The sequence below is a fragment of the Mastacembelus armatus genome, chromosome 3 (genome assembly GCF_900324485.2).
Source record: "Mastacembelus armatus chromosome 3, fMasArm1.2, whole genome shotgun sequence".
Lineage (NCBI taxonomy): Eukaryota > Metazoa > Chordata > Actinopteri > Synbranchiformes > Mastacembelidae > Mastacembelus > Mastacembelus armatus.
Genome location: NC_046635.1, coordinates 27,925,879 through 27,943,643, shown reverse-complemented (window position 1 = coordinate 27,943,643; position 17,765 = coordinate 27,925,879). Strand labels below are relative to the sequence as shown.

At 39.6% G+C, this 17,765-nt stretch overlaps 1 protein-coding gene across 2 annotated transcripts in view; it reads right to left on the bottom strand.

The window, feature by feature from the left end:
- ccdc102a (coiled-coil domain containing 102A) overlaps positions 1-14,946 on the bottom strand; it is a 48,298-nt gene extending 33,352 nt beyond the window's left edge. Inside the window, exon 1 of one of the 2 annotated variants that reach the window (XM_026294234.1) lies at positions 14,810-14,946. The gene's annotated coding sequence lies outside the window, so the exon portion shown is untranslated. Of the gene's footprint in view, positions 1-10,778; positions 10,905-14,809 lie in introns of those variants that run through there. The other variant, XM_026294235.1, reaches the window with a different exon arrangement.
- Between the last annotated feature and the right edge of the window lie 2,819 nt (positions 14,947-17,765).

Genomic DNA, 17,765 nt, shown 5'->3' with positions numbered 1-17,765 from the left:
CCTATGAGGTTCACCCATACAGTGTGAGATAATTAGAATCACACCGGCAACTCAGTTGCAGCCTTTCTTCACAAGTTTGTTGCGGTGTAACCTTCCCCTCGTGATTTCACCGATTTCTCTACTTACTATTTGAAGCATGTGTCTTGGCATGCACCAACCCTGTTGAAAACTTCTGCTGCCATTAGAAACCTCACTGGCAGACACAAGGTAAATGTGGCTCCCTATCACAGCTCATTTCATGCAGATGACATGTTTTTATCCGACAGCAGCTACATGTTTTCAGTTGGGAGCTTGTTTGCAACATGAATCAAGCCCTTCGTGTTTGTGCCCCTCCCTCGTGTGACTAGGCTGTTCTGTTTCATTAGTACAGATGACACAAGAAGCAGGGAATGCATCTCTATGCAAGATACAGTCTGCAGTGCTGTGTTCTTCAAATGTTACTAAACAGATCAAAGAGCTGATGCTGGACTTTCTAATGCTGGCTGAGGTCATCTGGTTGTTTTGGTTCTTCAGCTGCATGAGTTGTGGAATAGAGCTGCCAGATTCAATCATTTGAGATAATTGTGGGCTATCAAGGTAATTGGCATAAAAACAGATATTGGCTAAATGAAAGAAAGAAATAAACAAAGGCAAGCACCTGACCTCCCCCCTTTACTACTTTGATATGATGGCAAAACAATCGTACAGTAATAATTTCCACAGCTGTACACTCATACTTCCAATTCAGTGCCAAACCATAAAGTAATAACTCCACAAAGTAACAGGAATTCCAGCGTTGACAAGGGATGTCTACATCATCTTCACTCATTCATATTTGTTCATGACTAATCATGACTAGGTGATGATGTAGACATCCCTTGTGCTGGAATTCCTATTAGTTTGTATAATCTCAGTATTATTATATCCAGAGAAGGTACAAGCAAACTGATTTTTTTTTTTTTTTTTTACTAAGAATTCTCACCTATTCACATTTTACAACTGCAAGTTTCTCCTTTTCAAAATAAATGTACAAAGCATGCTGAAATGTCTGCTATTATTTTTGATACAGATATTTGTTGCTCCCAGAGAACAAATCCCATGGATTTTGGCGACAGTGTCAAACAACTCTTGTACAGCCTTTATTTTTTTAACAACTGTACCATTTACTGTGAGTTATCCTTTACATAATTAATGACAATGTCATTTGTTAAGATTGCTGTGGGAGTACTTCAATCAAAACTGCCAAGTCAACAGGAAAGTGTCACTGCATGTTGGTTTTCTCAGTCATCTGAATGGTCCTGATGCAAAAGGCATCAGCAAATGAGTTGGAGAAGGTTGTCAGTGTTTGCAGACAGTGTAGTACATCTTGTAAGGTGCTGTGTTGGTCAACAAAATATATGCAACTTCTGATGAACCATAAAATAACTGCCTCTATCATCAAGTTGTGTATTCCTGTTACAAGCCAGTGCGCTGGACTTCCTGCGCATACTTTTACTGTCTCACAATTAGCTGACATAAAAACATTTCAAACACCAGTGGCAGTTGGCCGCCTTTAGTAGATGTCCCTTAGGTGAGAGAGACATTTGCTGCAAATGCACTAAATGTCTATAACAAATTCCAGTGACTTTTCTTGCAGTAGAGTTGAACTGACAGAGTCCAAACAACAGCTTATTGCAGAGGTGTCAGTAAAGTGTATACTTACCTTGACAAAGGTGTTGCTGTTGCTCTTTTGAGTGTAAGATATTCCACTTCAGGAGTCTTGAGGTCAGTGTTGGATTGATCTGACAGTTACACAGATCCAACATACTATAGTTACAAGTTTTCTTTTCAACAGAGGCCCAGTCTGTCACAGTTAGATCTCATTTCCCACCGATTCTGGATTAAGATTGATTTAGTCTCCTGCCTTCAGTTAAAGCTATCAACACCAAGACAATACACTGATGAATTATCAATAGCATGTAAAAAATAGTCTACAACTAAGATACATTACTGCGTTTCATACACTTCCAACATGGTTTTGTAAGTGACAGGTTTACAAAATGATAGAAATGTGATTCGCAAAGCCATATGTCAGAATTCTTAATTCAATAAAAACACTTCAACTTATCCCTGAACCAACTCGCAAATACATCAAATTAGATAAAAGCTATGGACATGACTACAATTGTCTGTGTCAAACTGGAAAACCTTCACAAAGACTAATATTGGACTGATATTCCTTTTGATTCACAGAACAAAGCTTCTTGAAGCTGTCCCACTACATTAAAAATGGCTGACTGTACGATTCTCTGGCTCTAATGTAAGACTAATCATTTCAGCTCTGGCTCTAAACTTCTACATAAAACCTCATCCCTTTCCAACTTGCAGGCTTCTTGTAACTGAGCCAGTGGGAGATTTCCCAACATCAAAGCAAAGCTGGAGAATTTGTCTTTTTTCTTCCACTAAAATAACACTGCATTTCACAGGAAGAAATCTATAAATGTGGGCCTGTGAGTAGTCTGCTATGTCAAGCAGAATTACACTATCAATGAAAAGATTGGAGCTATTTGAGCTTCAGCCATGTGATGAAAGATTACTGGCAGATTATCAATTATCCTTCCTGAAAACACCTGAAGATGTATCCCAGCTGCAAAATAACTGCTGCTGCTGCTACTAATAGTTCAGAAAAGGCTCATCATGAGTCAATTTCCTCTTCTTAACCTCCTAATTCTTTATGTATTTAGTAATTTCCCCTGGTATCTGGGATTAATAGAGCCTGATGAGTATAGAAACCTGAACATGATGTAGCTTTTGAAAAATTATGTGCTGAAATGCAAAACACATATTTTCATTATAGATTAATCTGTCCATTATCATAAAAAAGTTAAAACTGGTTAAATGTCTACCAAAAATTTCCCTAAGCCTGGATTAATATCTTGATATAAATTGTTTTGCTTACTTGGTTTTGAAGTGACTGTCCTCTTTAAACAATGAGGTAATTGCTCAGTTTCTATGTCCTCTGATTACGATTAGTGCGTATTTCAAAATAAAACACAGAGAGACTTAAGATACTTCACGCTGGATGAACATCACTACAGCATGGCTAACTCAAGAAGCATATCATATTGAGCACACAATTTTACAGGCACAATTTGATGGTTGCTCAGTGAACCAGCCTTAAGGCTGATAAAACATTGGTTTTGATGTGTGACGGTTGGTCCCAGTAATGGCAACCATACCAAGCAACAGCACCGAGAGTATGTGGAGGCTGTTAGAACGAGTCAAACGTTGGTTTACTTAGCCAACACTGCCAAGTAGTATTACAACCATCAATCACACGAGCTACTATTTACCCAGTCTACTACTACCACCACACTACCACAGCAGCCCGTTTGCTGGCCTGTAAATTAAAGACTTTTGAAGGCTTCTAAGTAGAATAGTTGCTTTTTGCAAACTTAATTGCATTTATGCCTAAAAATAGGTGACCTCATTTTAAAGACTTGAATTTGGAGCATTTAATTACCACAAATATACTATGTCTAATTTCAGCACCCATAGTGTCCATATACTTTGCTGGATGAACTAGTTACTGCATCTCTATATGTCTGAGCAAAAATATCAAACGAGAACGTCGTACCCCGTGGGGCCCCAGGTGTTATTGCAGCAACAAACTCAACTTCAGAAAATTCGACAGTACATTCCTGATCCATGACTCTCCCTCCCTCCCTCTCTCTCACCACCTCTCGAGGTAACATACATCACACACCGGCAGCCGTCGCTCCTGCCTGGCTTTTTAACCATTACCCCTGCTCAAAGGAAGCAGGGACACAACAAGAGCAATTTCAGATTTTATAGTGAAAGACATTATGGCAGAATGGTGATACAAGCATTTTCCAATAACAACATGCCTCACACACACATATATGTGTGTCTTTCAGGGGTTGTGTAGATAAATTGTATTTTAACATGAGCATTGCGATGACACTCTTCAATTAAAGATTGGTTGGTCCTCACAATGTCAAAAGGCTGTTTGGAGTTTCGGACAGTTTTAAGTTGAGGTTAGAATCAGGTTGAGGTGAATATTAAGGTGGGTGTGTTTGTAAAGGGAGGGAGGTTATCTTAGCACAGGCTGGTACTCCAGTATCACATTGCCATCATTTATTCAACAGGACTGAGAAAGCAAGGAGAATGAAGGTGATGTTGGATGGACTAGCACTGCACCTTTTCTCATTTCATACAATGGATTCTCCAGATTTTTGATAAAATTGTGAATGTTGGTTGATTAGTGTTTTATTGTTTTATTACAGTCCTTTTAATTTGAAACTATTTTAACTGGTCACATTTATTTAGTTTGTCAGTCATCTGCAAAGCACTTTGAGTTTCATGAATGTAAAAAAAAGCAGCTATGAATAAAGATAAATGTAAATGTACTGATTGATATTGCATTGTTTTGGTGAAAAAAGAAAAAAAAAAAATTACAGGCCACTCAATTGACCATCAATGAGATCTAAGAAAGTATTCAAAACCTACACCAAAACAAAACTATTTGGAAATTTTGCTCAAGAAATGACAAATTATTGCTGCTGACTTTTCTGTTGAGTAATCACCCTATCGTTTGAGCTGTAAAGTGATTTTCTACTAGTCTTCCAGTCAATTAGTTAGAGGAAACTAAGATTTATATTTACTGCTGCGCTGTCAGGTGCATAAATTACACAAATCACTTCTATCAGTAAGGAGAGACAATCATATTGATGGTTTATGGCCACAATGATTAAATTAAGTCAAGAAAAGACATGTGAGAGTTGCTAATGCTAAGATGCTGAAGGAGATGGGCAGGAACTCTGGCAGGATGCCATGTGGATGTCAGGATGCAGCGATCAGCTCCTGTGGACTCTGGCCCAGTTTAAGCACTGGTGACACACCAGTCAATCTTTTATCTTCAGCTGTCATCAGCTTATTTCCACCTTCATTATGTATGGTTATTGAAGCATTTTTAACAAGCCTCAGCTGTTGAGACAGCAGAACTAAAAACAGTTCATAACAGTTCAAGAAGCTCAGAGAGGTCTGCATAATTCTGCTGCAGTACAGAAGATGGAAAGAGATATAAACATATAAAGGCAAAACAGGAGGAGGAGGTTACACCTGCAAAATAAAGCTTCACATTTTCCACAATCACTGCCAATGGCAAAGGCTTAGTGGCAGGCTATTCAACCGTACTTACTTCTTGTTATATTTGCACATGACTGTTGGGATAAGGCTGCACTAATCAATATTGGTATATTGTCACTAGGTCCATTGACGATGCAAAGGATTTCACCCTGAGTGATGAAGCCCAAGAAAATCATCACTTTATTCTACACAGACTAAAGGCCCTTGAGGCAAATTTGTGATTTTGAACTAGGGCAGCATGGTGACTTGGTTGTTTGCCTCACAGCAGGAAGGTTCCTGGTTTGAAACCTATCAGGGGCCTTTCTGTGTGGAGTTTGCATGTTCTCCCTGTGCTTGTGTGGGTTTTCTCCAGGTACTCTGGTTTCCTCCCACAGTCCAAAAACATGTATGTCAGGTTGATTGGTGACTCTAAATTGCCCATAGGAGTGAGTGTGAGTGTGTGAGGTTGTTTGTCTCTATGTGGCCCTGTGATGGACTGGGGACCTGTCCAGGGTGGACCCCTGCCTTTCACCCAGAGAGAGCTGGGATAGGCTCCAGCAGATCCCTGGGACCCTGGTTAAGGAATAAGGGGGTATAGATGATGGATGGATAGAAGGATATTGACCTACACAAATAAAATTTGACTTCAAAAATGTTTTAACATCTGTTTGGTTATGTTTTAGGTTATTTTGTGGCCCAAAGATTCTGCACGACTCTGATCAACAATCAACTGTGATGCATTACATGACCAAAACCATTCAGTATTTAGCATAGTTGTTTTCATTCCACACAGCAATGAGTGGTAATTAAATCAAAGTCTGGAACAGTAGGTAAGTACAAAAATAGTCATCAGTAAGGTACAGAAGAAGATAGATTGCAGATACCTACATTTACCAGTGTAGGTGTCTAATAGGTGTAATGTGATCACAACTAGACCTTGCCTTGGATGAAGTTGAGATATTTGGAGTCCTGGGTTAGTGGTGAATAAGCTGCACTAAATAGCCTTAGATGACCAGGAATTTGTCTGGCTCTAATCTTTTCCCAGAAGGAAGCAGTGTGACACAAAGCTCTGGGGGGGAGGTCACCCTAATGGGGATCAAGCCACTTTTTAAATGCTAGCAAATCAGCCAAACAAGCTCACAGTGCAACACACAGACACATGGGAGATTATTGCTTCAAGAACTTTAAAAAGTGGGGATTGTGAGCACCTGAAGGCATTATTAGTTGGAGAAAGAAGAAAAAGAAAAAGGATTCCGTCAATTAAAAAGTGGACTTGGTTTCCTTACAAACAGATTAGCTTCAAGTCACAGAGAATAAAAATCAGAGGAGTTTAACAGTCTTCAGTGGTGTGGGGTTGTAGACACATAAACCCTGATGTCATGCTGAGTGTGCAGACGAGAGTGTAAGAGCCCTCTGAAGAGCCATTAATTACACACTGCTTTAAGGTTAATTAGGCATTCAGACAGGCAAAACAGAGAGGTCAAGCTTGACCTATACATCACAGCACACTTTTCCAACTGCTGTTAACATTCTCATCACATTCAGATGGTGTCTTTGAAATATGATTAGGCTGGATGCTAATCACACCTCCACTGTAATGCATGCACCTGATTAACAACTGCATTGGCATCACCAAACTACAGATCTAAATGAGGATCAGGTTATGTCATTTACACTCTTTTGAAACTGACAGTAAACATGTCATCATGCTAACTACATGGATGGTTAAAAAATACACAGAAAAACACTTTACATGCAGCACCTGAGTAAACAAGTATTAAACAAGCACCATAACATAATGTCCTGTCATTCAGCGCCTGTCCGCTGTCGGATATTATCAATTAGGCAGCAGAATTCACTCTCTCATAACATTAAACGATGCAACACAAAAATGGACCAGTGGACTCGTGAGAACAGAAGGTAATTGTCCCTCTCTGATTGTTAACAGGCACAGTCTTCCACAGTGTTTTACAGACTTCCACAGTTCTGTCACCTCACAGCAAGAAGGATCTGGGTATGAATCCTGGTTGGCCCAGGGGCCTTTTCTGTGTGGAGTTCTCATGTTATCCCTGTGCCTGCGTGGGTTTTCTCCAGGTACTCTGGCTTCCTCCCATAGTCCAAAGATATGCAGTTTGGTGTTAGGCTAATTGGTGACTCTAAATGTCCCGGTAGGTGTTAATGTACGTGGGTGTGTGTCTGTCCCCATGTGTTAGCCCTGTGATAGATGATATGTCCCACCTCTCACCCAGTGTCAGCTGGCTCCTGCTTCCCGCCCCTGTGACCCTGAATGTGCTGGGATAAGCACTAGATGATGGATGGATGATCGTTTACTGCAACATACCCACAACACAAAGTGTGAGCCAGGTTCCTATGTAGCTTCTAATGCTTACTCATACCAGGACTGCTTAACTTCACAATCCAATGTCAGATTACAACACTACATTTTTAAAGGGGTTCAGATTTCAGAGTGACAGTTGCAGTGTAAACTCACTCAGAAAACAGTTTATGGTTGAATTAGCTGTAAAGATGCAGGCAGGACAAAAGCTCATGGTGGATTGGTTAAAGCCTTAAAGATTGAGATAAGGATAAAGACGCTATAAAGACATGTTGTGGGCACAGGAACAGGTTAGAGGACCTGATACAACCTTTGTTTGTGTGATTTCTGAGGCAGATACTCCATAGAGGCAGGTGGGTTTGGTGTTGTCTGAGTGCCTGCAGAGGTAATTAAGCATTAAAGCTGAGCAAATCTGTCCTCAATGAAGGGATGATACACACACCCATGCACCACTATGCAGCAAGATAATTAACTGCTAAAATAAGAGAAAATCAGTCTTTCTTCAAAATTGCTTGATGTAGTTTGATCCCATCACATGCTCTTGCTCTGCAGATCAAGTTTACCACAGTTGTGATCAAAGTGTAGATGTTAAATTCTGCCTTTTTTAGCATTTAACAACAGCAATATGAAAACTGATTAAGCTAATTAGAGTCTTTAAATTCAAAATGCTCTTGTTTTATTGAATAAAAATAAAAAAGGTAACCTCATAAGCCATGGTCACACTTGAGACTGATAATGGTATTTGAGGGTCATAAAAATCCTTTACAATTTATCTCATTTTCTTCATATACACGACCACTTTCATTGATCTCACTGGTTATTTTAAGGAATTATGACTGAGCTATGTAGAAAGTGGGACATTTTCCATTTGGAAAATAAATAAATAAATGAGTGATCTTGCATGGATAAAATTGATTACTTATCTTTCACAGTTCTGTACTAAAATATATCAGCCCATGTGATTTATCATCTTGGTGCACATACAGAACTCCACAGCCTCATACCAAGTCAACAGAGGTCACTGAGAACTTCTTTTCCAAACAAGTGGCTTTTCTTCCACAAAGGTTGAACCTGGCCCAACTTTGATTAATCTTTGAACTTACTTTCCAAACAGAAAATTCAAAGTTCCAGTTTCTAAACTGTACAGATTTGCTGCTTTCCTCTCACTTACATCATTATAAGATCTTTGGCTTTTTGGACTGGTGATTGACAAAACAAGACAACCTCTGACATTGAGCTCTAGGAATGTGGGCACTCACAGTTTTCTGATGTTATACAGACCCAACCATTAATCAAAAAATTGATTAATCCTTAATGAAAACAAGTGATGACTGCAGCTCCACTGACAAAAAAGAAGCTGTGTGTTGATTCTCTAAATGCTTCTAATATTTGGCAGGATTTTTGGCACAACTGAATCTCAGCTCCAAATCTCAGTAAAGAAAACATACTTGGCCTGTGTGAGTTCACTCAACGAAGCCTCTCTGTGTTAAGGCTATTCATCCAGAACTAGGCCTGAAAACAGGATGGTTGTGACCCCCAACTGTCAGTGAGAGGAATTAGTCCCCTGACTCCACCCAGCAGAGCCATCTGCTGCTCCTATTCGCCACATCTGGAAGACAGATCACCTAGAAGCTACCAGAAAAAGCCACTGACATCATCCAGTGGTTCCACCCAGACAAGACGGCTATGTGTTACACATACATGCATATACTATATCTATAGTTAACACCTAAAATACAAAAATGTACCATTTGGATAAACTACCTGATAAGCTTTATCAGCAGATGCACAGGGTGAAGAATTTGAAAAGCTCATAGTTAAGTTTCAGTGACAGGAGCAGAACAAAGGCATTCCTTTGCTTGCTCTAACTCAAACTCTGCTAGCAGCCATAATTACGAAGCACTAAACAAACACCGCTAAACATAGACACACTCTTCCACTCAAATTGAAGCACACCCCCTCCACGAATAAAACATTGCTTCCACCCACACAGCAGCTCTGTTTGCTGCTTCTGTTTAGCGTTTGATAAGTCTTTATGCACCCAGTCAAACCTCTGGGTTTCATGATGGTGATGCATTTACACTGGGTAACAAACAGTAGCTACACTGCTCAGTGTGTGTTAGGGTAAATTCATCTGGCACAGTTACCGAATAGCTTTGGGGCTCTGGTGTTAAAGCTAAAGATCTGGTCTTGTCTTTGTGGGACAATTCACATTTTGCAACCAAAAAACCTGATCTGAAACCAATGTGCTACGCTCTCATAACATTTTGGTGCATATTCAAAGCAGTAAAGTTAAATGTCATCATGCAGGGAAGAGAAGAACCCTCCTCATGGCTGTACTCCTGGGAAAGACATGAGAGAATGCACCGTCTTTCTCTTTTACTGCCAAACGTGAGACCCCTTAACCCGACCCAAGACTCAGAGCCGCATTACTGCTTTATTTCATCCACTTTTGACCACACTGTGCCTGCTCCTCGCTTCCTACTGAGTACTGCACATCCACACACCTGAACAAAGATAACTGGCACTGAGATTAACAGAAATTCCTTCCCAATCTACATTTAAAAACAACTAAACCTGAATCTGACCCAAACCTGAAGCATAATAAAACGACCAGAACCCATTACACCAATGCTACAAACCAGGTTTCATTATGGAGGAGACCTCTTATTCTAATGCAAATGCATGTGGAAAAAATACACTGTTCTCTTCTTTTTGGGCTTCCATCCATGCTAAGCCATAAAAGGAGCTTCTCAACAGTCTAAACATTTTTCTTCTTAATAACAAATTACCTCCACCCCCTCGTGATCACACCTTGCACATCTGTACAGCTGACTGCAAAGTACAGGTGTTAATGTTAACACATCCCCATGTCTGTGCCGAGTTCAGTCATTACCAATAACCTGGCGAATTTGTCAAAGGAGCATTCAGAGCAGCAAACAAGTGTAATTGAACCTTCACTCCTCATTGTGCTGTTTGGTGCAGTCCTTCAGTATCAGGTAAAGACCACACTGCGTCTGTCGATGTGAATGACTGGAGACCAGAATGGACTGGAAGATCAGAGGTAACATCATTCAAAAAGCAGTCTTTCACAATTGCCTGGATGTTTGAATCATATAGCAAAACAGTCAGACACAGTGCAGAGAGCAACAGAAACAGAAAGAGGAGAGTGTAAAAAAAAAAAAACAACGAGGAAGAGAGCTGAGGAGGAAGATCCCCAAAGGAAAGTAAACAGTGCGAGGGGAGTGGAATGTTAGCGAAGGTACACTGTCAGCCTGGCACACAGGCTGTCAGCTACATACCAACTGCAGCAGCACAAACATGACAGCATTCTTACCACAGTGGTACAGTCCTCAAGACTCATATCCTTTCTCAAAGTAAAGTAAAGACGCTTCATACGTCTGCAGACACAGAAGAAACAGTCTCCACAGATGGAGTTGAAGTGATAGGTCAGAGAGATGTGCTGGAGCAGGCGGAGGTAGCAGTAACACTCCTCTGGTTTGGCCTGAGTTTCAGTGGGTGGAGCGACAAATGAGAGGATGTTGATATTCCACACAGGAAGACAGACAAACAAAAGGTCTGCTGGACAGACATAGGCCACACACGAAAGAGCCCGCCGAACCATATTTCACATGGGGACACAGCTAATCCCGCAGAACTGTATACTTTTCATAGTGGAAAAGGCTCTGAGTGAGTGATGAAATTCTGTCACAGCTAAAGGTGCATTGCAACCAGCACTCAGATATTTTAGTTTCAGTAAAACAGAATAATTTAAACATTTTGATATAAGATTTAAGTTTAAATGGACAGTTTCTCCTCAGTAAAACATACCACATCTGAATAAAACAGTAAATCATAAAACTTTATCGGGAAGCTTTGATCAAACATCAAGCAAGACAAGAGCCAAGTTTGGTGTTTGGTGCCCAGACCATAATAACTAATGTGAGGACTTCCTGCTTTTCTTTGCTTTATATCATTGTTAATTGAATGTGTATGGTTACACAAAAAATAAGCCACAGGAAAGCCAGGAAGTGCTGGTTTTTATTTAAACCAGCACTTCTCCTGCTATGACATATCAAAATATCTACTCTTAAAAAAAAGGCCTAAAAAAAAAAAAGACCGTGTTGTCTGCCTTATGGTGACATTAAAGGGAAAGACATAAGATCACTGCAGTCAGTAGTCATCATCATCAGCTGGGATCTTCCTGCAGAGGTGGGTCAATTGCTTATTTTGAGTTTAGGACTGAAAAGCATATCTTATTCTGAAGAGGTGCTGTCTGGCATTCGTAAAATACATATCTCCACAGTCACAAATCACAATGTAGTTCATAATACTGTTCTGATATCTTCCTCCAAATAAAAAAATATTTGCGTACAGGTAATGATGTAATATACAAACATGTCACTAAACAATTTGTGACAATTATATTACAACATTTGTAATGTAAAAAAAAATGTCCTTGAAAGGGCATCATAGTTTCTCAGGTTTTAATAACTATTCCTTTTCCACACATTCAGCCCATTTACTGGATCACTAGTTCTCAAAAATGTTAATTGGTGGAGACGTATAAACAGTTTAGCGTGCAGATGACCTCATTTTTATACAAACCCAGTCTCTCATAGCGTCTACACAGAGACACACACAGAGATCAGACGTGGTGTCTGAACCAGAAGCACATGGCAGGTCTTTCTTTTGCCTCCAGAAACTCTTTGTTTCCATGGCAACCACACACAGAACCAGGCTACAGTGTGCACCCTGTGTATGTGTGTGTGTCCATCATCAGTGCATGTGTCTGTCTGTATTTACAAGATAGACGGTTGGATATTGCTTCCAACATTCAATAAACAGTCAATAAAGAAGACTGGTGTGAATGAAATGGGAGGGTAGGAGTGTGTGACAACAGAGGCAAAATGATGGGAGAGCAGAGTGCAGGCAGGCAGGGCCGTCACACCGACAAAGGAGGCAGCTACAGGAAGCAAAGCAGATGGTGATGTCTGCTGTGTGAAACCTCAGGACACTGCATAATGATGCTGTGAGTGGAACGCAGGGATTCCCCCACAAGCTCATCATCCACAGCATCTTCCCATCAAATACGTCCTGATGTTAACAACCATTAAAGTTATATTTCTGTTTGTCTTGTTCTTCTGGATTCTGAGCTTATTTTTCATCCCTCTATGTGGTTTGGAGATGATTCCCTGACTCTTTGGTAGTGGTCAGAGGGAACTGTAACCGCTTCAAAAGCAGAGGGGCTTTGGATGACCAAAACTTCCAAGTGGCTGCAGAGACTCAGTCTGCCAACAATCCCATGACCCAAGAAGCAGGCTCACCATGGCTGAAGTGTCAGTCTTTCTCTGTCACTGCAAATATGTGCACAAGCTCTACAGCAGACATTGTTGGTTTGCCAGGGGAAGTGAACCTGCATTTAAATTCAAACTAAGAGTGTTTTAGCTGACAACAAAAAGACAGAAACAGTCTTAATCTACGCTAACTCACCAGACTACAGGCCACCCAGATTTTACTATATACAGTAGGCTAAATCAAAAACAAATGCGGACAAATGGCTTTCTCCTGATGCTGGAATGCAGTACACAAACACCACAGACTGGATTCTTAGGGTTGACATTCTCTGAAGTGTGAGGTTAATTATTGTATTTATTTAGGGCTCTGACTAGGAGAAGTGTAGGATTTCCTGTGGTACTTTTTAGACAAGTCAGTTTAAACATACTAAGGTGGAATGCATATTTAAGGCAGGTCTGGAACTATTGATTCTTTTCATTACAGATTAATCATTTGGGCAATAAGGTCTCAAAAGTACAACCTTTTCAAGCCCAAAGGAAATTTGGTTTTGACCAACTGTCCAGGAGCTATTCAACATACAAATACTATGGACTATCACTCTCACTAATTTCGATATATGAAGGAAAGCTCCAAAAGCTCACAAGTGATAAGGCAGGACTAAGAAATGTTTGGTATTTTGGCTTGATAAATAACTTAATTGACTGATTATCAAAATAGCTGCAGAACGTGTTGATAGATGACTTCGTCTTTCTTCTGTGTAATGTTGGGGCTTCTTTAAAACGATTCTATTCGAGCACCGGTTCAAGGCCTGTCTACTTTTTCTTCGCAACCTAATGTTCACAAATGTTTAAGTTAAATACATATGACACACTCACCAGCCATATACTTCACAAGCTACTTACAAATCCCAAAGATCCCCACTCACATAGTAACTAATGACTCCATAACTTATACAATATAAATTTAATATGAATATATGTTCATCAAGATTAGTGCACTATAGAGAGCAGCCATCTCTCACATTAACCACACAACAGCCAGAAGTGTTTTATCTGTCAATGTTAATTACCCACAGCTGATAAAACCTGGGGGTGATATGAGAAGCTGCTGTCGGGATGTCTTGTACATTTCTCTTTGCTGATAAACATAGCTTGGAGTGATAAGACCCTGTAAAAGTTCTTCAAAACATCTGTAAGTGTTGTTAAATGACCTTTGTTTTACAAAGCGCCTACAGGGGCTGATCTTTCAAAAAAAAAACTTGAGTGCACGACAGGCACGTAGTGGGGCAAACCCAGCCCTATAGCTCCACAACACACTTCAAATGAAGCTGATGCCAGGGCCCCACAGAGTACATCACAGAATATCCCAGTCACACAGACAGGTTTCTAATGAGCGGATCACCACAAACTGCAAATCCACCCTCAGACACCAGTTCTGGACACTGCAACTATGGCTAAATGAAGCATTCGTGAATGTTGGTTACAGTTGATAGATACAAGCATTCGTGCAAATTTAGGAAATTGTTAGGCCACATCGAAGCTGTAAATAAGATTTCTCCAGGCTGGCTTTACTGTAGAATAAGGCAGCAGTGAGATTAATACAGAATATGCATCATATTTCTGGAGGAGCGAGCCTCTCAGGTACCACTGGGGTTCCCTGCTTTAGGAGCCGCTACAAGCTCCTCTCTGAGACTCATTTGTCATGTTCCTTGCATTGAGTCCGCATAAACCCTCATAAATAAGTTGAATATTTCAGAAGTCATTGAGTAAAGAAAGGAGCTCCACTGTGCAAACTTCACATCCCAAAGTGCTTTTTTTTTCCCCTTATAGCAACAACATATCTGACACACAGTAATAAAGAGAAACCATGCATACAACACCTAATCAACTATCCTTTCACAGTGCAATGCAGGTCTATTATTTATATATTGAGACTCTAAATATTTGCATTGTGCATGGGAAGAAAAACGAAGAAGCTTATTTTCGTGTCATTTGACACCGGTGTGTCTCAAAGCAGGGGGCTCACTCAAACTATCAGCCACTATAACAACAAAAGCTGGTAGGAACCTACCTTAACGGGAAGCGCCAAAGAAGATGACTGTTATCTCCTCCTGAAATATGTATTTTTAGCCCGATGAAGCAGCTGAGGTTTCCCTTTTTTTTCCTGCCGAGCCTCAGTCAGACGCTCCTTCTCTCTCTGCTGTTTTCCCCCTCTGTCTGGATGAAAAACGACGTCCTCACTGAGCATAAAAAACGGGAAGAGCTCCACCGGTCCGACCAATCAGCTTTCGATATGACAACAAGCTACTGCTTTCAGCCAATCAGGTCCTGTTTCCAACACATAGCCCTGCGCTTATTGGCTGTCTGAGTAAAGACCTCCCAGTTGAAAATACTACAGCTGGAGCTACTTCGCTTCTTGGAGCTGCACAAATAATGTCTATAAATATTTGTGTTTCTTTAGACCAACAACCCAAATTTCAAAGGTTTTCACTTTACAGTGATAGAAAATGCAGACAATTGTCTCATTCTAGAAGATGCATAATATTTTTTAGTTCTGCTTGAAACATGACTTAAATGATTTTATTTATATTATTTATATATTCAAAATAGTATATGCATGACAGCACAGCAGACCTGCTTGAAGAAATTTAAATATGTAACATGTATTATGTTCCTTTTATATTTTTAGTATGCTATAAGTAAGCTATAAGGCAGCTGAAGTAGTGGCCTTTTGCATGACTGTACCCTGGGGACATTATCATAATTTGTCAATTGTTAAACTGCTCTTTGACAGAAAAAATGTTTGCCATTAAAAAGTCAAGGTATCTCAGTTACCTAGAAAAGTTACAGTGGATAGATAAGGAGGTGCATTTATGAACCCAGGTAAGTGCTAAACTGAAAACTAGACATCAGTTAAGTCCCATGAGATTCCATCAGATACAACAATACTTTGACCAAAGCATAACAAAATACAACACTGGCGCCATCTGATGGCAAGCTATGTTCCCGGGCCTACACCGAAAGTCATTTATTGCATAGTTTATTCATTTATTTCCTGTTCAAAATAGATAAAAACTGCATAGTTGCATGGTCCTGGGGCTGTGGGGGACCCTAATAAGCATAAAAAAGTGCACATATCACCAAGACTCAACTTGGTGATATGTGCACTTTTTTATGCTGAAATAAAATGTGGTTATTTGTGGTTATGTTGGCACAAAACACTATTTAAGACAAGGCCTCAAGATCAAGTAATAAAGACTTTGCCAGTTGACATTGTCCTGTAATGCTGTATATTCCTAAACAAACTTTCAATCCAAGAAGTCAAAAAAAAAAAAAATTCTTGACACTTATTAAACTTGGAATTTTCCAGGCCCCTGGAGATCCTGTTTTATCAGATTTGTAATCTAGCCTGGTTTAATAGTTGCCATAGTTCAAAAAACCTCTCAAAAACACCATGTACAATGTGCCGGTCCACAAGAGCCAGGGGTTCTTTGACACACCATGATGACCGGGCCTTTAAAACCACTGGAATGTTTGAATTAACCAGAACAGAATAATTGCTTCACATATGTTTGCAACCTTTTTTTTAATACAGTAGCTTCACTGCATTTGGGCTCATGTTCCGTGAAGTTGCACATTTTAAGAGATACATACCATATCTCATTCTGTGTACAATGTATACAGTGTTTCTATGCTTGACTTTAATCTGATCACAGGATTAACTTGGCAAAAAACTAAAGTAATGAGGGTCATTTCCTCAATCAGCGTCTTACTTTGTGCAATGAAGTGACTACATTTATAACCTACATTCCAAGATCTCCCCTGTAGTTAACTGTTAATGTCATGGCTGAACAATTATCCTTTTCAAAACATTCAGCCTCTTAAGTGACATTAATGGGCTAATTTGGATTTGGACTTGGAGAATAAATATCTATAGCATAAATCCTGTGTTACAGACAAAAGGCGTTTCAAGGACATGGGTGTTTACCTTTCAAGGAAGGTCTAATAGTGTTTTGGGGTAAATGTAGAATTTGTGAAGCCAATACCCAAACTAGCAACTAAATATGAGGACATGTCTGCCTGTGCTGCATATCTCATATTCAATAGTATTCAATCTGTCTCTTGTGAGTCCACCAGGCTTTAAATAAGTACAAGACTAAATTGCTGGAATATGATTTTCATATTTTCAACATACTGAGAGTTGGTTAAACTGTATGAATGTCTGATTTTTTAATCAAAGAATTGGTTTAGTTGCATGACAGTGAAAGACAAACCATGAAATGATTTTTGAATGTGCACAACATTATATAGATCTGCATATGTTACTTACCCAGGCTCACCAACACATCAGTCCTTTGCCTGAAACTTAATTACCCTCAAACACATTATAAAATATGTGACTGTATGTTTACAGTAAACTGCTGGGCACTGGCTGGATTACTATGATAGTATTTTACTGTGGCATTTTCACTGCACAGAACAGCATTGTAGAAAATTTGTTTTAAAAATGCTTTTATTTGGCTATTTAATATAAGCTATATAATATAAGCCTTTGTTAGGTTATGTTTTTCAAATAAAATAAAAATGACGTTACATCCAATTGACTACTACAGTTTGCTAATTGACAATTGACATTGACAATGGCAATTGATGATGCCATAATAATAAATATGATTGGTAAGTGCCAAGAAGCATATTATTTGAACTGGGGGAATGGAGAGATGTTAGTAATTTATGTGGGCTACTTGTTGTTGGTATTGGGTAATATGTGTCTGAAAGCGCCACAATAAGAGAAGCTCCAAAATTTTCTGCTTTTGGTTTTGACTTTAGCGCGTCAAGGCAGTCAAATTATGACCGAAATCACGAGGGTGATGCCTTCAATTTAAAAGCGTCCAAACAGGTATACATGCGCTGTAAAATTCATTATTATACACACTTGAATTCATCTGAATTAGATGGATTTAAAACACATACAAGAGCAAGCAAGATTAGGGTCATAAAGGTGATCCATAAATGATGACAACGAA